The sequence below is a fragment of the Manacus candei genome, unplaced genomic scaffold (assembly GCF_025592945.1).
Source record: "Manacus candei isolate 608988 ecotype Guabito, Panama unplaced genomic scaffold, ASM2559294v1 h1tg000014l, whole genome shotgun sequence".
Taxonomy (NCBI): domain Eukaryota; kingdom Metazoa; phylum Chordata; class Aves; order Passeriformes; family Pipridae; genus Manacus; species Manacus candei.
In genome coordinates this window covers 5,493,388-5,520,778 of record NW_026138062.1, presented here as the reverse complement: position 1 = coordinate 5,520,778, position 27,391 = coordinate 5,493,388, and positions in this window count along the sequence as shown.

Genomic DNA, 27,391 nt, shown 5'->3' with positions numbered 1-27,391 from the left:
GAGAGATATAGCTGCCCATATGGTATCCTTCTTGATTCTAATGGTCAAAAGGAAAGGATTGGATCACATAGGATGCACCAGAAAGTCAACTCCCAGCTGATCAGCTAGGAGTCACTGGCAGGTCTTTTTCTCTCAGTCCATCTGAACCCTCTTCAGGGGATGAAAACTTCTGCAGAGAGAAGATACAAGATCATAGAATCATAGATTCATGGAATCATAGATATATAGATCTAAGATCATAAAATCATGGATTTACATTGAAAAAGACTTCCAATATCGAGTCCAACTGTTAACACAACACTGCCAAGTCTACCCTGAAACCATACTGCTAAGTGCCACACCTACATGTCTTTTAAATACCTCCAGGGATGGTGACTCCACTACTTCTCTGGGGAGCCTGTTCCAATGCTTAACAAACCTTTCAGTGAAGAAATTTTTCCTAATATCAAATCTAAACCTTCCTTGATGCAACTTGAGGCTGTTTCCTCTCATCCTATCACTTGTTACTTGGGAGAACACACCTACTCTCACATCACTATAGCCTCCTTTTGGGTTGCTGTAAAGAGCAATAAAGCCTCTCCCGAACCTCCTTTTCTCCAGGGATTTTTTTTTAATTCAGCATGACTCTGCATTCAATACTTCAAAATGTCACTTCACCAAATTCTGATCTCCTGTATACCTCAAAACCTTGTAACTTCTACATCCACAATTAGATGTGGCAGCAAATGAAGAAACAAAAATCAGGAAGGTATCTCTGTTGTTATACCCAGACACCACCTGAGATTCTCATGCCTGTAAGGCTTTCCAAAGAGAGAGTGTTCAGGGGTAGTGGAATAAGGCAACACGTCTCACAGGGCAGGATAACATAATTGCTAAACAACTTACGTGGGTTTACTTACCTGCAGACAGATACTGCACACAGTTTAGAAATACAAAGGATGTTTTCGTAAAGACAAGGAATGACAAACATTACTAAAAATTTTAGTCTACAACTTCCCCATGTATTTTGGCATAGATTGCTACAGCCTCTGACACTTTTAAATGAACTAGGCAAGGTTACAAAAAAGCTACCTTTTGTCTCTGACCTTTGTACAATCAATGTTATCCTAGAATACAGGTAGAAATTTTTAAAGGGTGAGAGGTGAAAGAGACACAATTTTTTGTATCTATCTGCTGCTCCTATTGATTATTTCTATGGGGACATGTATCCTACCTGGTAGTAGAACTACCACTTTTACACAGATTTCCATGACAGAGAGCTATATTAACTGGCAGATCCATTTTCCTTCAATCTCATGTACAGCTGGGACAGAAACATTTCTTTTGTAAGCTTAATTCTTGGAATGTTATATGTTATATGTAATTTGAATCATACAAGTTTCACAGAATAATATGGCTATGTATGCACTACAGTACTGATATCTGTTTCTTCTTCTCCCTCACCCCCAATATCTCCCTAATTTATCCTTTTATTTTTGTATACTTTAGTTATGTTGTTATGAAGAAGCAGACTGTATCTGCCTTTATTAGGCAGAGGTTGAGACAGGAGGAAAAGACTCTATTTCTACAACAAACAGGCACATAGAATGATTTTTCACAAAGTTATCAAAAGGAAATATTTGAACAGATTTTGGTATCATTTATGAGTAAAAGAGTGTTGAGCAATAGACAACTATGGTCTGTTGTCCAACAAGTGAATAAAATACTGGCAGATGGCAATACATTATCTCTAATGTGTTTATTGCAAGATGTCCAGTGCCAGCTGCACTCACCAGAACATCTCAATATTAACTTCTTTCTCTTTCATTGCCACATGCCACCTAGTGACTTAACATTGAATCACAGCTTTGAAGCTATCAAGACTGGGAATTACAGGTACCATGAGAACAGTCTTGTTTCTTCATGCTTAAGGACGTAATACTGTCCATGGAAACAGCTAAACGCTGAGCATGAAGCACACCTTTACTTTGAGAGCAATATCTCTCACAGACCTCTAAGGACAAAAAATCAAAACAAAAAAATCAGATGTATCTGAATGATGCAAATTTTTGTCTTCCAGTATTTGTGCCTGTGAAAGTTAAATAGTAAAAGAGAGACCAGGTCATTCAGACATTCAAATAATTAAAAAAAATAAATTGCAAGACAGCATGTCTGCTGAAAATCAAGGAATAAGTTCACTTAATGTATAAAAATAACAAACATTCTCTTCTTCTGACTTGGACTTCTTAAACATTTTATTTAACTTTCTTATTTGTCTCCATATATTTTAAACCTTTTAAAAGTCATGTTTTTATTAATGTGAGTTCTGAGGATTTTTTACTTTTACATTCTCAGAGAATACAAAAAGTGGGGAAGAGATCCTCTTTCTGACTGCAATCTAAGGCCATGTTGCAGAGATATTTAGGTTTTTGAACACAGCATTACATTTATTACATAGAATAGTAAGAGTATAGCCTTTGTAGGATAAAATTAGAGATCTTAAAAATATTATTTTAACTGCTTCACCAGTAACTGAAGCCCTAGAAACTCACTAAATTGTCATTCTAATAGCTTTAAAATCAAAACTTTTGTGCTTTTTTGTACGCAGTTCTGAGAAGGGATGAGGTGATCTCAGTATTCTTCCTGCTTAGGAAACAACCCAAACAAAACAAAACTATAGAGTACTCATGATGCTTATCAAAATACCGTGTCTACTTTCTCTCAAGTGTATTTTGATTGAACACTGTCTGAGAGGTTCTTCATTACATAGGCAGTCCAGACATCAGACATCCAACATGACTTTATGTAATGCAGATCAGAAAGCATTTGATGGCAACTTAATATTTGAAATGCAATGAATAATTCACTATGTGGATCCAGAACAGCATTCTCCAACTTGCTACTTTAATAAAATTAAACTGCAAAGAATTATTATCTCAAGACAAAACAGGATACCAGACCAAATCCAAATGACATTTATCATACAAGACTGTTCAAAGATCTTGTAAATTAATGCTGCAATAAATTCTCCTTTGAGCAAGGGTTACTGTGTGACTGGTAACATAATAATTATGCCATGTTTGCCTATAGTATTTTTTTTCATTTTATAACTCCTGACCTGCTTCCTAGAAGAAACTTCCCTAATCTACATCAGGAAAGCTGAAGTCAAAAGAAACAAAGAATTTGTTAATGATTTCTCTCTTGCCTGATTCACCTGCAACTGTACAATATTGAAAACAGCCTGTCTTTCAGCAAGATTTCGGAATTCAAATCTGAAATATTTTTTACTTCTCTGTGGATTTTTTTTAAAGGATCATGCATAGCATGACTCCACAGTTTTAATGATACAAGGTATTTCCTTGCCCAGCAGTTGAATGTTTACAGATACTCCAGGATGCACTCCATGAGAAGCAGTATCCATAATACTATCCCCTGTCAAGATCAAGTGCAACTGCATTTGCCAATTTTATCCCTTGGTCTTTATTTGCACTGAATAGGACCAGCCGAAATGTCTTTCATTATAGTGCTTAAGCTTCAGTCGTCCTCATTTATGAAGTCCAAGATTTACAAACATAATTAACAAGTAATTTTGAGATTAACTGAAAAATTCTCAAATGTCTAAACAGAGGTCGATTTTGTAATGCTGATATGACATGAAAACAAATCTGGACTGTTGCTACAGACCTACACTGGTGCTTCATCAGTATTGACAAAAGACAGATTGGGGAAAGGCAGTTTTGTGAAGCTTAGGCTTTGATGGTAAATATTTAAAACTTAAAAAGCCTCTCTTTTAATTCAGAGGCTAAATATTCTTCCATAACTGTTGATTCTCCTTCAGCCTGTCATGGATATCAGCTTTGATAAATGAGAGGATGGGAGTGATTCATCCTTCCTAATGCTGTGCACTACAGCTCACCTCAGCCTCTCCTGAGAGTTCCCAGAATCTGCTGAATTTACTGGTATCATCTGTGGCTCATAACTAAAATTTTGAAATAATACTTTACTGCAATATAAATGTATTATATATATATATATCAGTGAAGTGATATACATAGATATCAGAGATGGTAATGAGGACAATATACACTGCATTGTGAACAGAATCTGCCTTTGAAAGGCTATGTGTTCATTTGGTGTTTAAAAACCATCTGTTTTACAAGAGAAGGCAGCAGCACACACCGTAATACACCACAGGCTGTCAGTTCTGTATTTACTAGACAAGGACAATGCCAGCATAATTTTAATGATAAGCTATTCTGGTTGAAGTTAGACAGAACAGCTTCCTACAGGTTCTTTGTAGATGTGGCAGTTTGGAGAAAACCTCTCAGAGTTTGACAAAGTAGCTGAGTTGTTAATAATGTCTCCCAGAAACCTTACAGAGGCAAAGAAAGAGAATGATAAGAAAGAGGAAGAGGAAGAGACAGACTTTGTGGTTTAATGACCGACTCTGGCAGGAGAGCTTCTTGAAAGATATTTACCTAAAAATTGGAGGGTTTTTACAAACAGTAAACAAACTGTGGAAACTGTTGCTTGGTATTGGGGTTTTTTTGGTTCATGACAGTAGTAATTTGCTGCACTGAATCTGCTGAGCATTCCCTGTGCGTCATGTCTCACTTAGGCCCTTGGAAGGATGGAAGGTTTTAACCCCTGTGGTAGTGTGAAAGTGCATGTCAAAGCTACCAAGGAATCACAACTAAAAGAGTTGCGGACCTTTTTACAAATAGGTAATAGTTTAATAGCATGATTCAGGCAATCTATTTTTTCCTGAATCCTAAAGAAGAACTTCATATTGTCTACCCTGGAAAGAACAAGGGGCTAGGGAGAAAACTCAAGCATTGGTCCTGATTATCCCACCACGCAGTTGTAACTCTCCCACTAGATCACTATTCGACTGTCCCAGATAGCTTTTTCCAAGATTAAACCTGAGCTGAATGAGGGATTTAGTCAATTCCCAAAACAATAAGGACAAGACTACATCAGGACTTCTTTCCTCTACTCCCACATCCTCCAACGCAATCCAAGGACGTCTTGCAGCATCAAACATACCTGAAGACCCTTTTCCTTTCCCCAAGGCATGCAAATAACACCTTCAGTTTCACACTAAGACAACACTCTAGTGAGCTGTATCACAGACCTACATTATTTCAGACACTCCTGATGGAAACAGAAGTTGGGATGGTGCAGATTGTGTGCGTAGATTGTATGTAAAAACTGTAGTACCATATCTTATAGGGCAGTCCAGTCTTCTCTTTCATAACACTACTCATGTCCAGAATATTCAAAGTAAATTAATCATGCCACACTTAAGGAAAATGGTGTTGCTTGAGCCATGTTTCAGTTCAGTGATAAGTGAAGGAGTCTAAATTCCTTTTTAATCTCTGGCAGGGTAAAACTGGCAGACACAAAACATGTTCACATGAAGTCTAACACAGCCAGGCAGCACAAAATGCACAAGTGGCACAGAGTAAAAAGGATCAGAGCAGTGTGAAAAAGGCATGTCCTAAAGGTCTAAGCTTCATTTGGGCAGCCAGCTTGGAGTTAAGGAATACTTCACTCTACCACTAGTGATCTGCTACATAAAACTTGCACATGAAACTTTACTGGGCTGTGTGCTAAAGAAAATATAAATTGAAAATGTGGGTTGTGTACAATCTGATGTTAAATTAACTGCTTCTGAGCTGACTCATTGTTAATACTCAATGTTATATCACTACTAGGCATCATCGTACATACCTATTAGTAGTCTAACACTAAACAAAATAATATAAATCAGTTTAGAACTTTAAGTGAAATCAACATAATTGTGTGTGTGAGGTTTCTTTAATGCAGTAGTTTAATGCAATTAAAGCAGAGAAAATTGAACAGTAAAGCATAAGCAGAGAAAGAGTCCATTAATTATGCATTTACAACCTGTGATGCTTATTGTATCAAAATACCGAAGATTTCAAAGCACAGTAAAGGGCTTTTACGAATGAACAAGTTGTAGTGCAACAGCTTCACAGACCTCAGCTGATTTGTGGTAGCTGCCTGTATACAGGCTCTTACCTTGTGGTAAAGTTAACTCAAGCTGCCTTAACCTTATTTCATTAACTTCTTACCCAGTAGGAACTATTTTCATGTATTTAAACTTTCTGGTGGACACCTAAATTTTGAGATTAATGCACAGCACTGAAACATCAAAGCCTGTCTGGTAAAAAAGCCTATCCAGGTTTGAAAATGTGAACAATATTTTAACCTACACTGATGGAAAAAAGATTTGCTGGTATCACACAATTTTCTTTTTCTCTGGAGAACATAATCAAACCTTATGACAAAGTGAAACATCCAGAAGAAAGTCAAAAAAATCCAGATGCATATACTACACGTTTTACCAAACCAAGGGGTATGTTGGTAAGAGCAGCATTCTCTAACACTGTAAAAGTCCTTTACCTTGCAAAGCTGTCTTTAAGTTAACAACAGAAGAACAGCATATCTAGAGGGACCTTGACAAACTTGAGAAGTGACCCTACAAAAATCTCAGATATGAGTACACACTGGGAGAAGAAATCAACAAGAGCAGCCCTGTGGAGAACAGGCGGTTCTCATGGGTGAAAAGCTGAACGTGAACCAACAGTGTGCACTCGCAGCCCAGAAGGCCAAGCATATCTTGGGTTGCATCAAAAGAAGAGTGGCCTTATAAAAAGGAGGGAGAGGGACTTTTATGCAGGTAGAAAATACACTGTTCAAGGGGCAATGGTTCTAAACTGAAAGAGGACAGGTTTAGATTAGATGCTAGGAAAAAATTCCTTACTGCGAGGGTGGTTAGGCACTGGTATAGGTTGCCCAAAGAAGGTGTGGATGCCCCATTTCTGGAAGTGTTCAAGGCCAGGTTGGACAGGGCTTTGAGTAATCTAGTAAATGGCATCCCTGCCCATGGCAGGGGGGTTGGATCTAGGTGATCTTTAAGGTCCCTTCCAACCCTAGCCATTCTGTGATTCTATGACCTATTTAGAATCCTTTCTTTTCATTCCCTCCATACACTTTTACCAAAAATTATTGAACACAATAATAATAATAATAATTTTTAAAAGTTAACAAAATAAAAACACAGAAAAACCCATTCTTAACCATAGGAGAGGGAAAAAAACCCCACTGTTTCCAAATGAATGCAATACCTATAGTTTTATTTTTATTAAATATTTTATTCCTTTTTTTTTCTGTATTCCTTCAACATAACAGTTATTTCCTGCTCAGCTTATTCCATTTTCACAGATGAGTTACCTATTCTTTCAAGTTCTGCTCATTTATCTCATTCATTGAAGAATCAGAAACTGTCTCTTCTGAGTCCTGTTAAAGCTCTTTATTCACAGTGCTCCTCTGTGCTTTGTGGTGCAACCACCTTTGAAAGTGTTGAAAAATGTACTTGATGAGGGAAAATGTTACACTTTGAAGAATTAGATGGATGTGCATACAGGTCGTTATTTCATGAATATGAGTGAGAGTTGTGAAGGGAGGGGCATTATTCTTACCTGGCTATAGACCTTCAAAATGTTATTTAAATCTGTCATCCTCATCAATTTTTATTGATGGAAGAAAGAGAGCTCCAAAGAACAATGTAGTTCACCCCAACACAGATACATAAGACAAGCCAGATTAATCCAAAGGTGTCTGTTTCTTTCCATCATCACAAAAAAGAATTTAGGATGACTACTTCTAACTTAAACACCTAATTTTCAGACATCCAAATGTGAAAGGTGCAAATGTTGCTTTCAGAATTATTCAGTCTTACCGAACTGATTAATTTCATGCTGCTGAGGATAATATGCAACAAAGTAAGAACCACTTCCTTTCATAAGCATTCTATAATGTATATACTCCCAGTACTTTAACTAACCCATTGGTTTTATAATTTATTTAAACAAGTTAGCCAGTTACCTTCTTTAGTGATTTCTACAGCTTCCCTTTCTTGCCCCATAAATGCAATCTCTTTTTTTTTCTAGTAGTCTATATAATCTGAAATAATTTTCAACATATGGTACCCTCCTCTTAGTATCCCTCAATTAAAATACAAACTGTATTCATATCTTATTTGAAAAGGGAATTTTCTGCAATAATATTAAACTGGTATCTATCAACTACCCAATGAAGTGTTGAATTTTTCCCATCATAGATAAAGTATTAAAAGATTTGAATTAGAACTAAGTTAACTATGTTTTAAATATGTGTTATTTTTACTACTTCCTGTAATGATATCAAAAAATATTTTTGGAAGATAACAGTACTTTAGTGTTACCTTTGTAGAACATTTCTCTAGCTGTTCCGTTAAGTAAAATGGACACTGACCAAATGATAATATTTATGTGTAAGCAGGACCTCAAAAATATATTATATATGACTAGGAAAGGAAAAATGAGCAGGACTTGGAAGAATAACAGCAACAGGAGATATCACTATCAGAAATAAAATTAAATGTAGACAGGAACATCAAACAAGAATGTTGCATTATAAATAACCATGTCCCTAACTGAAACCATAAATCAGACTTTACTTATCTTTAATCTCTCTCTTGAGCATTGTAGATGTAGTTTCAGCTGCCTAACTACAGTCCTGACTGGCATTTGATCCCTGGGACCGTCCAGTCAGCCTTGAAGCAATGCATCCCCCCTCACATTAATCCACGCCCTGAACCAGATTTAGGCTTCATTTCTACTCTAAACCATATCTCTTCCCAGGCTGCTTTCAAATGACTTTCCTGGTTCACCTCGAGGAAAATTTTGAGACTATGCATTCTGCACGGCTCCTCGGCAATTGTCATGCAGGCAGCACAATGCACCCTGGCACTGGCCCATTAAGGCTCCAGTCGTGCCTCCAAGGTCTGCCCCTGCCTGCATTTCATCTTCAGCTCCCACTTTAGCCCAACTGCCTCTGCCAGTTCCATGAGCCTTGAAGGTCACTTGGTCAATAAAAAGATCAAAAGTGAATAATGAAGCCTAAATGCACAAAAAGGCAGGGGAAGAAAGTAATACAATTGTACTACAGGAAATAACTCCCACAACTTTTACAGAAGTGGATATAATGTCTGTTACAGCTAATAAATAGATGACTGCCTTTATTACTTACAGACTTCTTATGCATAACATATCTAAGTTGATGCCTTTCCGATCCATCTGCAAAAGAAAACAAATAAACAAATTTGATTTAATTTTTTTCCATCTCTTACTTTAATTAACTATCTTTTTTTTGTCTTGAAAATGGTAATGTTGGCCAAAAATATCCATTCTAAATATTCTTACAAATCATATTGCCTGCTTCTCTGAGTTGCTTATCTGACTGCCCATTCTTAGCTAAACTATAAGCTATTTGTCTTTGAAAGGATTATATATATACATTGAACTGCATTTTGTGCGATCTTGAATACCTACCCATCAAAACATTCGGGCAAACTTTTCAAGCTAAACTGTTCAAAAGAATCCCATTTTTTTCTTAATATTGTTACGAATGTTTGTTTCAAACTGCATACAACTGTTAATTATTGATGAAATACAACCAATTCAAAAATGAATAATAGAAATAAAGTAAAACTGGGGGGGAGAAGAGTTTAGAGGACAATAGAGCTGAGGAAGAATCAAATCCAAAGATTTTAGCTTCTGTTGCGCATTACTTATTGCAAAACCAAACAACATTGACACGCCCTTTTTACATCAGAAAAGCCTCTGCTATAAGATGATTTGAACTAATTGCACCAAAATTTTAATAGTAATACACCTATAAATAACCACATTGAAATTACACCAAAATAAGCTAAATATGAAAAATATTCTGATTTATAAAGTGTCCAGCAAGTGAACTGCTGTAAAGTCAGAATAGAAATAGTGATCAAGCTAATAAATAAGAATGAAGTATGTAAAAGAGAGAAACATAAGATGAAAGAAAAGAGTATTAAATACACTACACCTAGGGTTGTTAGTTCTTAATTTAAATTTATAAATACAATATGCACAGATTTAAAAAATAATTCCCTTCAGTAAGTAATACAAAAAATAGTTGATAAAATCTGGGTGCAAAAAGTATGTACCTCCACCCTTTTTCAAAGTCTTATCTCTATTGTCCTGCCTAATCTGCAACTGCATTGTGATGAATGTTTCAAAAAGGTAAGAAGATTCTGGAGCAGGTCAAGTGGAGGGCCACAAAGACCATTAGGGGTATGGACCATCTCTCTTGTGAGGAGAGAATGAGGGAGATGGGCCTATTTAGTCTAGAGAGACTTAAAGGGGATCTCATAAATGCATACAAATATCTCAAAGATAAAGGTACTAGATTCTTTTCCGTGGTGTCCAGTGACAAGACAAGGAGTAACAGCCATAAACTAAAACACAAGAAATTCCACCTCTACATGAGGAAGAACTTTACATTGAGGGTGGCACAGCACTGGAACAGGTTGCCCCGTGAGGTCGTGGAGTTTCCCTCTCTGGAGACATTCAAAACTCACCCGGACATGTTCCTGTGTAATCTGCTCTAGGTGACCCTGCCCTGGCAGGTGGATTGGACTAGATGATCTGCAAAGGTCCCTTCCAGCCCCGACTATTCTGTGACTCTGTGATTCTGTGAATGAGGCAACAGAAGGTAATATAAAATCAAGGTATTAGGGTTTGAGTAATGTTTTCAGCAGGTCAGATGAAGAGTGCGACACGTTGATAGAAGAATTTCAGAAAGGAATGTAGAAAAGAGTAACAGTACTCAGTCTTCAAATCTTATAATGTTGTGTGTGGAAGATGTACAACAACACTTAAAATCTCTTAATTTTGTCAAGTCAAGTGCTAATGACAAAAACACAAAACATAATAGATGTGTACTTCAGCTTCATGTATCAAGAAAGAAATCTAGCAGCAGGATTTCTCAGTGGATTAGTATGTGTTATAACTTTTGGGGATTCTATTTAATTTTATTCCGAAGTTAAGTTAGCCATTCGCTTTCCTAAACAAAGGAATGTACCTGTGTTGTGTGTTTTTTCCTCATAATAGAAAACAAAGATGCACTTTCCAGGTGTGTTTGATTTATTTAAACTTAAACATTTATTCAGTGATCAGTTTTCTGCAATTTTTGCTAAAGCAATGTAGTGAGAAAGGCTACCAGCAATTAAACTACATGATTAACAGTTGGTTTGAAATTAATAAGCACAGGAACAAGTTGTTGATGCAACTAAATGCCCAGGGCTGGACACAAAGTGAATTGGAAGAATTATTTTAGGAAACTAGGTGTACATTAATGACACCTTGACAGCATGTATGTGGATACTTACTACATATGTAACTAAAATGAATCTTCCCTTGTTACATATTCTATGGAGCAGATGACTTTGTGCTGAAAGAATGGAGATTATGTCAGTCAAAATACAAAATTGCCCCAACAGAGAACTGCAAGAGTTTAATCCCTTGATGAAAAAGTGTATGAAGAATTAAAGAAAGATTTTCACCTAGTTTCTCTCTGGGCCTTACCATTCATGACTTCTGAGCGCTCATTCAGTTCATTCAGAAAATTCATGACAAACAACTAATTCAGTTCTCTTACAGGCACGTTTAATAGTTGAATAGGTTATACTCTGACAGAGACATTGAAATCAACTTGGAAAATTTTAAAAGGGTGCTTTTGACTCTAATATAGACAGTTGTTCTCTGATGGCTCCAATTCCAATTTGCAAATGCTCTTATTGCAGACATTCAGTTTCCTTGCCATTTTATTTTGAAAATTAATTAATAAATACACATAATAAATGCATAAGTAACAAATGCATTGGCTTTTTTGTTACTGTAGATACAAAACCGGAGGAGAAAACTCTAAGGTTATTGTAAATTTTATGGAACAACAGGGTAAGTACATACTTAAATGTCAAAAATTATTCTCAGTGTGTCTCAAGGCAGTTTTAAATGCCTTCTTTTTGTTAATGTGATTAATGTGTTACCTTTGAAAATAGTCACAGAAGATAAGTGTGGCAATAAATTTGGTAACCAGTAACCAGAAATATTTCAGATTTCATTCTTGATTTTCATTAAAATAAAAAGTAGCTTCCATAAACTGTGACTATAATCCCTGAACAAAATATGTCCTTTGAAATTTCCAGAAAGCAAATTCTGTAATTCTCTCAATGTTTAAATTGGGACATTTTCTTATTATAAAATAAATCTTCCCTTTCTGAAATTAAACCCGCAACAGTGTGTGTACAAAATACATGGACAATGTCTTTCTTCACTGTGGTGTGCTCACCTTGGCTGAATGCCAGGTGCACACCCAGCCGCTCTATCCCTCCCCTTCCCAGCTGGACAGGGGAGAAAGTAAGGTGGGAAAAGAAAACAACACAAATTGTGGGTTGCAATAAGGCAGTTCATATTTATGCAAAAAAGAAAGCAAAAGCAGCGTGCGCTCGCACAAAGAAGAAGCCAGCAGTTAATCTCTACTTCCCATCGGCAGTGATGGTCGGCCACTTCTCTGAGAAGCAGGGCTCCAGCATGATGTTACAGAGATTATCAGAGTTTTCATGTTTCAAAAAGAAAAGGGAGGAGGTGCAGTAGTTTGACTCATGAGAAATGTATTACTCACAGCTGTTGGGGGAAATATTTAGTATTAAAAAAAAAAATCCTATCTTATTTATGTTAGATATTCTTTTATTATCAGATCTTAGTGTTGAAATCAAAATATTTCCGTTCACATTTTTAACTAGTGATAATCGCAAAATTAATATTTCAAGAGTTATTTATATACTTGGTTAGAAACCATGTTAGACACTTTAAATAATATTTTTAATAATACAGTTCAATTCTAGGATCAAAGATTAAGGCAGGCATAAATAAGATAGTCCTTCATTTTCTTCTCAATTCTCCCAATAAATATTTCACTACTGTTACTCCAGGATAAAAGTAATTGTTAATCAAATAAATATGTAAGCAATTGTATTAGAATAAATTGAAAAAATACAATAAAATCAGCCCAGTGTGCAAACAGTGCTACACCTTTTCTGGCAAGCCTAATTTAATTACAGGTTGATTGTTCAACTCTGGACAGCGATAAACAACAACCAGTTCACCACAGCAGTAGCTAATTCCTCCTCATCAGTTCCTTTCATTCCATTTCCTCTGATCTGAGAATTTGGCTGAACACCCAAGCAATTATCTCTCCTTCCACTGTTACCACTAGAGCAGCAAGGGCTCTTTTGCCTGGTAAATGGCAACATTGCTTTTCCCTCACATAAGCGCTGCCAGAGCAGTGACCTAGCCAGGTAGGTGACAATCCTAGTGTGAGACCCATGAGTCCAGTGTCTTCCAACTGGATGTCTGGGAAAGAGTTAGGCACCTTCATAGGCTCATAGTCCTTATGACTGCCATTGGACAACCAACTTTTGCAATCACAGATGCAAAAAAGAGACTTCAGTGTGCTCTAACAGTTCTTTTGGAGAGAGACTGGAACTGCAAAATGAGCTGGGGAGCTACACTACCAAACAGCTTAAAAGCAGTCACAGACTTTGAGTTGGTCAGTGCATTCATTTATATATTTTATTTTATAATTTCAAGACAGTGTTATGAGTTTGTCTGCATTCAATAATTTCAGATGTTTGCAAGATGACTGTAGTGTTCCCCTTGGTTACAGTGAATAGAGGAGGACCAGGAGCACCATCTGGTAGTATGGCTATCATCTAGAACTGAAAAATTTACCACATTTGTTGTGGTAAGAGGAGATGTTTACTAGTATTTTAGATGACAAGTTCTAATATAAAAGCTTGAGTATAGGTTTTCACAGCAACAACAAAGGCTTAGACTTGACCTGGGACTGTACATTTACTGTATTATAGAGAGTAATACATGGTTATTCCTGAGAGGAGCAGTTGGGGAGCTTGGAAACACTCTGTACCACTGTGTGACAATTAATTCATCTGGAGTCTTGTCTGAATTGATGTGCTGTTCTTTTCTGAGTAGTGCTGATACTGACTGCTTTGAGCTGTTTTAAGGAAAAAACAAAGGAATATTTATAGGTAACCACTTACAGAAATGAGCATTGTGAAATCATGAAATTAATTGCTGAATTCTTCATTTCACTTCTTAGATTTCAACAGCACCTTCTCTTCAAGCTACCGTGAGGTATGTAAGAATTTGTAGCTATCATCAACAGATCTTATTCCCATATAAAAGGCAGAACTACTTCCCATTATGATTTCCTCTTGGAAATACTCCCTGCAGGAAGATAAACATATGGTAAATGTGAAAAAGTTAATTGGCTATATATTGGCTGTAAAAGTTAATTAGCTGCATAGTCTTCTATATATTGGTATTTTAACAATTTACCTTCAGATGTCAAAACTGATCCTTTCATTTTCCTTGATCTGTTACCTCAAAATTAGCTTTCAAGAAAGTTCAAAGCGATAAACAGATCTTTCTGTCCAGATACTGCATGCACCTTACAGAACAGTGTTATAGTCTTTTGTTAACTTATTCCTTCATGTCTATTATGGTCTGCCCCAGCTAGATCTTTCCAAGACAGAAGTACTGTAGAGACAGATAGAATTAAGCAGTCTGGAGGCAAGACAGTCTGCATCACTTGGTTTTGAAGTCCTCTTTAAATATTATAATAATTTATTATAACAGTGTAATAATCACTTGCTTCTCTTTTACTTACTAGAGCCTCTGGACCTGTCAGTGAGACCACTGAGATCTTCAGCTAGAAAGAAATGCACAGCCTTGAGGAAGCTGGGTAAGATCAGATCTATAGGAAGGTTCTTTATTTGTCCCTCTTTTGGGAAAAGGAAAGGTAGAAAGGGGGCTATGATGAAAAAGGATGAAATTATTTTTGCATTTACAGAGGGGTTTTTATGCAAGAACCTTACAGCAGTTATGAATTTCATGTACTCACGCAACTTCCACATGGAAGTTCACATTTCCTGGCGCCTAAGGGCTTAGAAGACATCTTTTCAGTGGCAGAATATATACTAGATCACCAGACACTGTCTCTGATGCCAGCTAACTAATTATTTCAGATACAAGTTCTTAATTCAAACCTAATCTAAACTTTTATCAAATATCTGTAATAAAATTTGTAATACTTACCAGAAATTACCCTTGCGAGTCTTCAATTTTTCTTCAACTTCACATGTATGATTTCTTATAGTATTCACAGATGCTTCTGCAGTTACATCCTTCCATCATAATCTGAAACCTCAAAGACTGAACATCTTTTCTCATTTCATTAGATGCCTTAGTTATCACAAAACTGAGAAAAATAAGTGACTATCAGTAAATGACTACCAATATTACTCAGCTCTTAACACCGCTGTCTCTGGTCTGACTTAATTGGCCAGCAATTTCACAATGAACACTTTTAATTCCTTTTTTCTATGCAGATTATTCCCAAAGAAACAGTAAAATTTTCTAAAGCATCTGAACTGTTTATTTCTGCATATTTGAAACAATTCTCCTTGGATCTTATATACAATTCCAGTAAGCTTTTATATCGGAATTTACATAGCCTGGAAAATCTTCCTTTTTTACTGCTCCATTGGCAAAACTAAAGTAGTATAACACAATCTCGTGATGGTCAAACAAAGCATTGGCCTATTTGTTCAATCTGTGTTTGTCTTTGACAAAGAGCTGAAGTGCTAGACTAGAAACAATTGAATAAAAAGACAAATCTAGACCAGCATCAAGAAAGGCTTCTTAGCTCATTATAAGGCAAATTCTTCTTAATTCAGTATAGGGCAAATTAGATGCAAAATTAAGAGCTGGCAAACTCTACAAGCATTTACAGCTGGGCACTTCTTTGTCTGTGTCAGACTGTTTCACCATCAAGTTAGCTTTGCAGCAGCAGCAGTTTAGATCCCTGCAAGCCCAATAAAGAACGCAGATCTTACTAAAGGCAAATTATTTTCTTTTTAAAATACTGAGAATAAATACAGCCATTATATTATCAAGATGTAGGAGATCAAAATTCCTCTCCCACATCAGACTGAGGAGCCATAAATCCACATTTTAAGACTACTATTAAAGCATCAAGATAGAAACTTGTTTCCTCTCTATGCAATGAGGCTCTGGTGGCATATTTTGAAGAATATAAAGTTCCAGAGGCCAGAAAACAAGTTAATCAACACGTCTACTATGAGATGATGCTCTGATTGCTTTTTACCTGAGCAGGGAATGGAATCCAGGCTTTTTATTTTGTGGTTGACTGCTTTATAATTTTGTAAACACATCCTAAAAAGTGGGAAGTGCATCACTGCCATGTTCTCCTGATCCTTCATCAGCTCCTGGAGTCTTTCAGTGCATAGTCATATATGTGGTTTCCAGGATCTAAGTGGTGAATGTGTTTGTGGTTTTTTTCTCTTAATCTTGGTATCCTAGGAAACAGGTAACTAAAAGAATTGAGATTTCAGGTATAGTAGTAGCCATTGGTTACCTTTAGACCTCCTACTGCATTAAATATCAATTTTTTTTTAGTGGGATGGCTGTATAGGATTCCCTTTCTGAGATCCTGTCCAGCAGAGGAGAGAACAGGCTGTCATGGCATTTGGCTTCTATCTCTGGGAAAGATGAATTCAAGGAGTATTCTGTGGTAATACAGTGCCTGAAGGTGTGACTAATAGTCTTTCTGAATGAAAGCCCGTCTCTGTAACCAATGGACATGTTAAAATCAACAGGTCTCTCCATCTGTCCACATCTGTCTCAGGCTCAGTCTGTGACATTTGGTACCTCTTCCTAGTCCATCCCAGCTACACCCTGAGCCCATCTCAATTGGTGCATGCCATCTCCTTTCTCCACAGCTTATTTTTTTTTATGGGAAGAAGGAGTTGCACTGCATTCAGGTGAGTACCCCGACCTGGATAAAAGGATCCAAACCATGATGTGCTCAGGGAGGGCATCTGTCTCACTCTCCTGACACAGTCACAAAGTCTGCTAACAATGAGCCTAGTTTGGAAATTTATAAACCACTGACTAAGAAAAACCCCAAAAAATCCCCAAACAACAACCAAAAATGCATGTACATATACCCTGAGTATGTATGCAATGCTATACGTAAACACAAACCCCCTAACTTTGAGTTCAAGGTACCACCTATCCTTCAGATGGGTTGAGAGATCCTGTACGTCATTCTTTCATGAATTGCTACTTGTTTGGAGGACCCTCCAAAGTAAAAGCTAAAAGCTGCCCACAATGTTTAGGTATCCTGTATTTGTATGTGCCAACGTTTTCTTGAAGAACAAAGGGCTGGTTCTATCCTTCTGGTGAGTGATATGAAAGATCTTGCAGGTTTGCCAAGTCAATCTGGACACCTCCAAAGTGAAGGTAAACCCTCTTTCTTCAGCCTGGACATAAGTCCTCAGATACTATTATGAAGACTTGTGACTAATGTCAAGGTCTTGAGAGAAGCTTTTTAACATCTCACATGCAATGATAGATTTTATCAATCTTTCCACAGCTGGAAGACATTTACAGAGGGCAATTGAGCCTTATTACCAAATCAGGCTGGCAGACAGGACAGGTAGCCTCAAGACTATTTAAAAAGACGACTATCAAAAACCATAGAGGATACTAGACTGGATATTAAGGGAGAGAGATGCAGACCAGAAACATTACCTGAAGATACCAGAAGCTGTGTCATGAGGGAGTCATCAGTAAACATTTGTACATTTTTTGTTTTCCTGGAACATAATTGAAATTAGTGATGTTAGATACAGCTGGTCTACTGCTTGGAGACTTTGATAATGAACTTCAGAAAGCTGCCAATGGACTCTAGGTCTGCTATTTATTTCTGTGCCTCTAAGTCCAAGTATAATGGAGCTATTGATCCTTGCTGGATTTGCATCTTGTGGATAAACACAGTCTTATTATAAACTGCAGTTTATTTAGCTTAGCTGTCTTGCCAGAGTGGAAGCTCATCTTTGCTGTTTAGTATCCTTTTGCTGTTTGTACTTTCATGTGCTATGTTCATTGGACAGTACAACCGCAGAGTAATTGAGTTACCGCAAAAGCAGTCGAATAGTCTCATCCCAAGTCATGTAGCTGTAAATCGGAAAATACGACTTTTATTTATGCTGAGAAACACTTACATATTCTTACATCTGAGAACTTTATATGTTGTAGTATTATTACTTGCCACATTTTCTTTTTAACTCCTATTTCATTGTTTTATTGGTAGACAGTAAGGAAATGATTAGCAGCATTGAACAGAAGTTCCTAAAGCTTACATCCCATAATCACTCATATTTAGATCTAATTCTCTTCCTTGCTGTCTTTTTGCCTAACATGTCTTTCAAAGCAGCCACATTTTACAAAGACATATATAAATATAATGGCAGTCATATTGATTCTCTGTTCCAAATGCTTAAGTCTCATAATCGTTCTAAGAAACATGTTTAGATAGGACAAGATCTCTGGCACCCCTGTCTTGATTTGGGGCATGCATTCTGGGATTGTTTCCCAGTTCAAGACGAAAAAAAATAATATCTGAAATATTAACATTTCATGGGTGTCTAAATAAAACACTTTCATTCTAAAAAAAGAAGGTGCATATGCAGACTGCAGAAAAATGAAGGAAAAACATGATTTCAATTCTTGCTAGCTTGACAAACTGAAAATAAGTCCCTTTCAAGTTAAAATTGTTTATGTATTAGTTAAGGGTAAAATCAATGCTGGACTGTGAGTAGCAAAAACCCAGAAACTCAGAAATAGTTTTTTTTTCCAGAATTGAGAAAAATGGAAAACTGAAATAAGGTGTACTTTATCACAGGGACAAACTTGTTTTTAATTTTTTTAATTATTTTTCCTTTACTGAGATACACAACTCTTCCAGTCTATTTTAAACCTACTGACCTTAGAATCTCACACAATTATTCCAGCAGACTATTTTTTTTATTAAAACTTTTTGAAATAACTTTTTGGACAAGAAAGTGGTACCCGCTGATACCACTAGGATCCAAACTAGGGCTCAGTTTGGAAGCATAAACATGTCAGACACAGGAAGGAACAACTTCATTGTTGGTATACTGATTTAGCATTCTTTCTATGTATAGTTTTGTGAAAAACATTCTATTTGCTCACACAAAAAATGAAAATAAAATTCCTAGGTTACATCTATAAGACTAAGTATCTGAGATGAAGGGGATCAAACTGTACCTTGTGCTTTTCTTGTTTAAGGGTTTTGGCAGTTCTCAATTTTTCAAAAAACAGATACTTGGACTCAAACTGAATTTTGCAAAGAGTTGCAGCACACTGCTGATACAAGTTCAGGTAGCACAATAGTTGTTCACTGTGTTACATATACTGGTTCCTGCTGATTTTTTCCCCAGCTCTTTCAAATCATGATGTGATATATATTTAATGTATATGTGATGTACTCCTGTATATTTAATATTTTTTTAAATGAATTATGATGAATAGGGAATTTATAAAGCTAAAATAATAGACATAAAGAAGCAGGACAGTAAGTTTGATTTTGAAGGTCAGTCATGTAGTCATTTCAAGTTTCAATAATGTGTCTTGATTATGAGGTTTTGCTCCAAATCTTCAAAGGAATGAAGATTTTGTACTGATTTTGTATTTTCTGGAGGGTAGTCAGTTTATAGTTCAAGATTCAGCAACCAAAATCACTACTCTTTTTACAATTTAACATACAGTCATAAAATTCATAGCTGAGTTAAGTGTTGTCTCCTAGTTTTTCTGCACTTCCAACTAAAGTAAATATGAGTAAACAAGCTAACAAAGTTCTGTGAATATTCCCTGATGATTTTGTTCTGTTAAGCCATGGAATTCCTTCAATATAACTATTTTTTCATATTTTTCTTCAAGAACAAAGATAATATCAGATACTGAACTCAGAATTCTGAGGAGTTCTAGCTGCTGTAAAAATTTGGTTTATTTTATTTAAAGAGTAAACTGTGCTCATCCCTTTGGAAGATGGGTTTTGTCAAAGAACTTGCAATGATTAAAAAGCAATTCCAAATGGGTAGAAAATGAAGATTTAAGGTGATGTTAAGATTAATTCCCTGCACAGTACAAAAGAAAAATAGAAAGTTTTCTCATTTTTTTATATAGAGTCAATGTTTTTAATGAAGTTTTTGCTTTCTAAAGATAGACTCAGGCTAATCAGTTTGCTGAGGTTTAATTTATAATCTGGTGATGTCCATTTTGCATATTTGGACACTACTTGTATAAATAATGCAGCTCCTATTATCAGTTTTTCCCAAAAGATTACAAAATAACTAATTAATCTAATTTACATGAGGATAAAGATAGGTACCTGAGCCTTTTTTTTATTTTAAGCCACTATGTACCCTTACAGAACTGTTTTCTAATAAATATTGTTTGAAGTTTTCAAAGATAGGGCTCAATTCCCTCAAAATGGATTATTCTGTGACTATATTCCCTGGATATTATCTGATATCATGCACCCATTCAGCTGAAAATTAAATCTTGGAGTCCTGAGAACTCTCAGCACTATAAATTGCCTCCTCTTTAGTCTTATATTCTCACATGCGTGCTCATAAATGAAAAATTTGTGGAACAGGTTAACCCTACTGCTGTGTTTGCCTTTGAACACTGAATTCCTCCTCCTTTTTTTTTTTTTTCTTTTTTACTTTTGTGCCTCTGGATATCTCTATATTCATGTTTGCTTTCCCAAAAAAGGAAATGCAAAGCTATATTAAAACTTGTGTGGGTGAAAAAGTAGAGTTCAATAGATTTAAATCCCTAGATGATTGAGAGGTACATTCTTTGCATTCAGCATCACTGTAGTCAGTGAGCTAAAGGGTTTCAGAGAGAGCGAAAATAAAGATCATACCCAAAGGATTACTTCTCCCAGTACTGTCAGTAATAACCCTGAGTTTTATCCTTAGGCAACACACGTGGAAAAAAACCAAAAACGAGTACATAAATTATTTACAACTATTAAACATTAAATGAGAAAAGTTTGGGGTTTTTTTCAGAGGATATGATGTGTCAATAAAATAACAAAAAGGCAATAGCAGCATATTTGCCGTATTCCCGTATTGGCATCCAAATTGAAGGGAAAGTGGCAAGGACAGAATTTCCACAGATTGCCTATGAGTAGTTACTTGAGTTATAAATATGGGCATAAATTAGTATAACTCAGTTCTTCTGTTACACGTGGTACAACGTTTTTCCACTGTCACATTGTCTTGTGGGTTTATGCGGCCTCTCATTGCTTTCCTGGTATAATACAATAACTATGTCTGAATAAGTAAATTTTCCTGGTTTTTGGCTGTTGCTGCATCTCATAGATATGGAGCAAATAGCAAGTTTTATCATGATGTATAGATGCAATGGTTACTTGCACAGGGCTAGCTGCATCCAGTACTCTTTGTGGTAGCATCAACCACACGTCCCTTAGTGTCAAGTTTTCTGCTTTTGCCTTTCAGGGCAAGATCTTACAGGCAAGATGTCCCCCACTTTTAGGGCAGACCTTGTGTACCATCTCTTATACTGTACATCCTCATGGTTATTGTGATGGTCTGGATCTGACACCTGGGATTCTGCAAGGATGCTGGAGCAGACTGATGAGACAACTTTCTTAATGTCAACAGAAACAAGGTTTTCTAAGGAGGTGAAAAGAAGGCAAGAAAGCATGGCTATCTTATCTTTCCTTAAAGATTAACTTTTTCTTTAGACAATATTCTTTTTTGGCCAAACTAGTTCATATGGCATTCTGGGCAACTAAGCATGAATCACCTCAGTCTTTGACTTCTCCCTTGCCTTTAAATACATCAAAAGTGTTCTCTTGTATGGCTTTCTTCAACCTGCAGTATATAGTTCCTGTTGTTTTCTGAACTTTCTGTGGACTTACTCCAGTACCATGTGCAGTATTATTACATGGTACTTCAGAGATCCTTCAGTCTTCTACCTGTTTCCCTCTACCCCTGCCCCAAATCTTCCCAGACCCCTTTCTTTTTCTGTTGTTATTTCAAAAGGAAAGTGAGGAAACTAGTTTTCAGCAGGAACAGGTCCCTGAATAAATAACTATGCTGCATTATTTCTGATGGACTAATACTCAGAGGTAGGAGGTGATGAAAGAATGATCGGGTTTTGGCAATTATGTTGCAAATAAATTAGATTTCTAGTTAATTTTTCCTACAGCATTGTGGAATAGCTCCAGTTTATCAAGAAACTATTCTCTTATTAGTAAAAATTACTAAAGTTTTTTCATTTAGTTTAATGTTGAATGGAAATAGCTAAAATTATTTTCTTTTAGAATAAATAGAGATTGTTTTATTAAAATAAAATGGCAGGAGGGATTTTGAGATGTTCTCAGATCAGCTTTATCTATAAGCAATGCTTTTTCATGCAGCAGATATATTTTAACATTCATGTGTTGTATGAAGACTTATCTCTGAAATGTTGTCTCAGCTTGCTTATTGGTCTGCCATTTTTGCTTCATGTTTTAAAAACCTCTGTGAAGTTTCAACCTGGACTACATGAGAAAAACAAAGCATTAGAAGCCAAAATAGAAGATGAATAATATACTGTCTAATACCAACAGGGCAGAATAAGATTCGGCTTCAATAAGATTAATTTTCTCCTATTTCTCCTATTATTTTCAATCATAGTTTTAGTCATGTTTTAATTGAGTAGAAGTTTAAATTTCTGGTCCTTTCCTAAATTATATGCTAAAATGAAAGTGCTAAAAGGAAGAATCCTACATTTGTCATGATTTTTAAATAGTATTAATTGAAAAAACCAACAACCACCACCACTGCCAACAAAAAAAACAACGAAAAAATCCAACTAAATTGCAGCTCCATGACTCCTTGGAGGAACTGCAGATGTCTTAGTCATGTAGTTTGTTGGGGTTTTTTTAATGCTAAATTATAATGCTCTCAGAATTTTATCTTGTTTTGAGCCTTAAGGCTGCTGCAGGACAGTACAGAGCAGCGCAGTGATGAAGGCAGGCTAGACCTTCAGTCTGTTCTCTAAAACTCTTCCTGACAATCCTGATGTTGTCAGGCATTCTGGGGAACTTGTCATTATCCATGTCAGTTGGGCTGCATATGCTCTCAAGAATGCAAATCTGTTATGCTAGCAAATAGAGCTCTGCTTTTGAATGTGGGCAGTGCAGTCATGACTGTCCCTGAGCAGCAGCTGCAAGGAGAGTTACTAGATGGCTTTGAGATACTGGAATTCCCAGGGATGAAAAGGAACTAGGTAGTCAGAAAGTCAGAAAAAATGCTTTAGTCCTTGAATGAGAAGCATGGTCAAAACTAAAAAAGCAAAACCAACAGTGTTAATTTTACATTTTATACTGCCTAAATTTTCATTACATTTGCTTTAAAAGAAGAAAAAAAAGAACAAGTGAGAAAAGGTCTGGGAACTTCAGATGTAAATGGATTACATAAAACTTGAAGGCTGCTTAGACCATGAGAAATAAGGTGCATGTAAGCTTTTCAAATATATCTATTAAGTACTCTTTTAAGAGAAAAAGACACAAGAAATACAAAATTCATTTTATGAATAGTCTAGTCTTGAAAGCATGAGGTACCCATTGGTGCCTTGTTTACTGATTTCAGTGATAACTTCATGCATGCAATGTGTGACTTGTACACATACATTTGCATTAGGCAGAAACCACGTTATCAACTCATTGACGAGTTATTTCTTTCAACTTGGTATACGCTGAGTTGGCTGCAAGTGTGGCAGCCTGAGTGAACCTTAAGCTTTAGAAAAATCATTGGTGTGTTTGATTTACAGAGTTTGAGAGGCTTTACTTGCTGTAATGAGATGATTTATTAATGTATGTCTGCAATTATAAGCATGAAAAACATAGCTCTCTGTTTCTAGGTTTCCTACCTGTCCCAAAGAAAAATCAAGTCCTTGGTTTTACTCATTACAGATCCTGTGTACTTTTACAGAATTTGCATTATGCAAGTAGGTCACCGATAACCTCAAAGTTTCTGTGCTGTTTGAATGCTGTTGTGTGAACACAAAATGGAAATTCATTTGAAGATAAGCAATTTGCCAAAAGGATTTGGAGAAAACCATGAAACTATATTAAACTATTTGCTATACTGTATGTTTTGTATTTCTCTCTCTCCAATAGTGAAGTAAACTTGAATGATAATCCTGGTAAATTATCTGAATCAGTTATTATTAAATTTTTGTTAATTAAACTACTTAATAACTTCACCTACTGATTTTTATTAAGGTCAGCTTATATTTTTCAGTGTTGCTTGATTAATATTCTATCTCTCTGTTTACTAAATCAGCTCTGAACTGTTAGTAAAAGGAAGTATTTTAAAGTATCCTGGTTATATCTTTTAAATCCCCCTAGTCTATTTAACTGAATCCACAACATATTTTATGTCGATAAGTGGCAGTCTTTACAACCTCACAATACAGTCAAGGATAAAAAGTTGCATGGATATGAAGTAAATTGATTTGAAATATTGTTCTTCTATGGCAAGAATGAGTTACTGGTGTTTCTCTCAAGGGTTTGCTTCTGTGTGTTGTCTTAAGCTACTGATGTATTTTTACATTACATAGTGCCCAGTGAGTTGTTTTCTACTATCTTTTTATTACTGATTGAAACATAGCAAAGGCTAAGTTAAAATTTTATCATGTCAGACTGCATCAGATGAGTGACTAGTCTTTTTGTTAGTTTTGTTGTACTGGTCACATATTTGAACCCAAAATAAAGAAATCCCAGCCTCCAAGAATATTGAATATTATCTGAAAAAAAGTATTGTCTCAAAAACCAGAGAACCTGAGGCTGACCAAGTGGTTCAAGTCTGTCTCTTCTGGGCAAACAAAAGGGAATTGGTGTTATTTAGGATAATGAAGAGTAGATGTGGAAAGATGTACATCAAGTTTTCTGATTTGTTATTATTGATCACTCTAAAAAATTTTTCCTATAATTTTTTAATGCACTGCTTATCCCACTTCTGTGCAACTACTGGATTACTTTGTAAACCTATATTCCATGAACTGATTAATCTGATAAAATCTATTTTGTAAAGCGTAAGTACTTACTCTTTCAACCTATTATTTTTGCCTATTATATTTCACTCTAAAAAGGTAAGTACATTAATATGCAACACATTCATACAACCTGATAGTGCAAGCTGCAGCTACTGAGGTTACAGCAGGGACAGACACTACCTTGTGGGGGAACAGGTTAGGGAGGTAGGGTATCTGTATCAAGAGATATCCTTTGCCAGACCACCCAGGGCAGGAGAAGATAACATGAAGTACAGAGCTTTGGGTGGGAAGAGTAATTGTTCCCTTTCTCACTAAAATGGCTATGGTCTATCATGTTTTTCTTCTGCTTGGCATTTGGTGACAAAAGAGCTTGCTGGCTCCATGTGGAAATCCAGCTTACATAAATTATGATGCATCCACTACAGTGGGGTGTATGCATGAACCCATATTTTCATCCAAGGTTTCCTAGGTAGAAAAATGTGATGCAGACCCACCGTTTGCTATCTTAGTAGCCCTTTTCCTTGCCACCATTTCTTTTTCCAAAGCATGATTAAAGTGTGGTCATTTTACATTTGGTTTGAGACATTACGGAACTGGAGAAGGATATCAGTTGGGAGGGCAAGCTGTGCTGGTGACCCACAGAGTAGAAAGAGCATGAAAGCAAATGAGGTGAAAGTAATGAAAACTCCCTCTATTAATCTTCACCTTGAGGCAGTGTGAGATACATCATTACATCCTCAGGAAAGTTGAAAAAGAGACATTTAAAGATTAAAATATCTAAATTTGTCCAAGTTCTCTAAACTGTACATAATATGAAGAAAATAAAAGTCACCTCTTGTAAAAGACACTAAAAAGTGGGACATCTCCCAGAATAAACCATGCTGTATCTGCCAGGTAAACACATGAGAAAGTACATTGAACAGGTGTGGGGTTTTTTTGATAACAATCACTTGGTAACATGCTGGGTTGCACAGGTACAAAAACAATGCCAATAGCCTTCTGTAGCTGAGGTCATGTTTTCAGTCACTGGTGCTCCCACCTGCTCACTGTAAGCATGTCAGAGGATTTCACTGCTAGGTGGTAGATGCAAGAGAGAAAGAGAATGGGCTTACATTCACCCTAATAAATCTCATGTATATGAAAAATTCTGTTTTCTGTTTGTAAACAGGACTATTTGGTTCACTGACAGTTTCTGCCTCAGCTCAGTTATATGTAAATGAATGCTTAAAAAAGTGAAAGCAAGAAGAATGATGCCACTGTAAAATTTACATTCTGTATCTCCTGTATCACAGAGATGGGATGTAGACATTGAGACTTGTTCCTGTGTTGGAACTCTGAATGATTTGTAAGCTGGGATTCGGTATACTAAACCATCTCAGGAAAGTAATAAAATTGAGATGATTAAATACTATGTACTATTGTTGGCTTCTTTAAATAGGTAAATATTTGTCAGTAAAACTCTGTCCTTTTCCAGCATCTGCAGAATTATGCTGTGACTCAAATGGTATTATTCTACCACCTACAGAATGTTTTTGCTCAGAGATCAGAGAGATGGAGATGATAAAAATGTATTCTAGCAATAAATGTGTTAGGGGAACATTTCTATTGCAAGGATGTTAAAAGGTGAATCAAAAGAACATCTACCTTTAGCACTTTTTTTTCAAAGAGGATTTTCTCCTTTGTTTTCTATGAAGGTCTAGTAAACAAAAGTATGGATTCATACTGCATAGTCTTATTTTTGAGAAATAAATATTTTTTCCATTTTCCTCCTGTTATTTAAGGTTTTGATCTCTTGCTGTGAATATTTATTTTATATATTTTTCAATTGTAATATTAAAGTGAATATTGTTATTATTCTGTCAACATTTCATTTCATCAGCATATTCCTTACCGAGAAATAGTGTCTTGAGTTAATTTAAACCAATTAGTTTTACAACTTTTTTTTCTTCCTAAAAAGAGCAGTTGTCTTTGGTTTCTTTAAGCTGGTGTAGAGGAAATTTGTATAGGTGTGCTCTGTACCTTATGGTTTGTGGCATTCACAGAATATCATATATAGGAAAACCAGAAAGTAGATAATTGATATGACAAGGGTTGGCCCCGAGGAGAAATATTAGCTCCACGTACATTACATGCAGACTTTTCCTTCACAAAGTACAAGATGCGATAACAGAACTGTGAGCTTCATATGCTGAAAGAGTTATCAGTTTTATATTTTGTGGAATATTTTAGCTGAAAATGTCTGGCTTCACTCATCGGCTACAATCACTAATATTTTGGATTTGCCCTTTTGGAAATTATGATGTGATTTGTGGCTTAATATATAAGATAAAGCGGAAATATATGAGGTCACAGCATGGGGTCACAGAATAGGTCACTACTGTTTTGTTAACGATCATTTAAGCTAAGGTCAGTGTCTTCCTATTTAAAGACTTTGTAAACATCATGTTCCCTTGTTGAGCTTAAATATTCCAGTT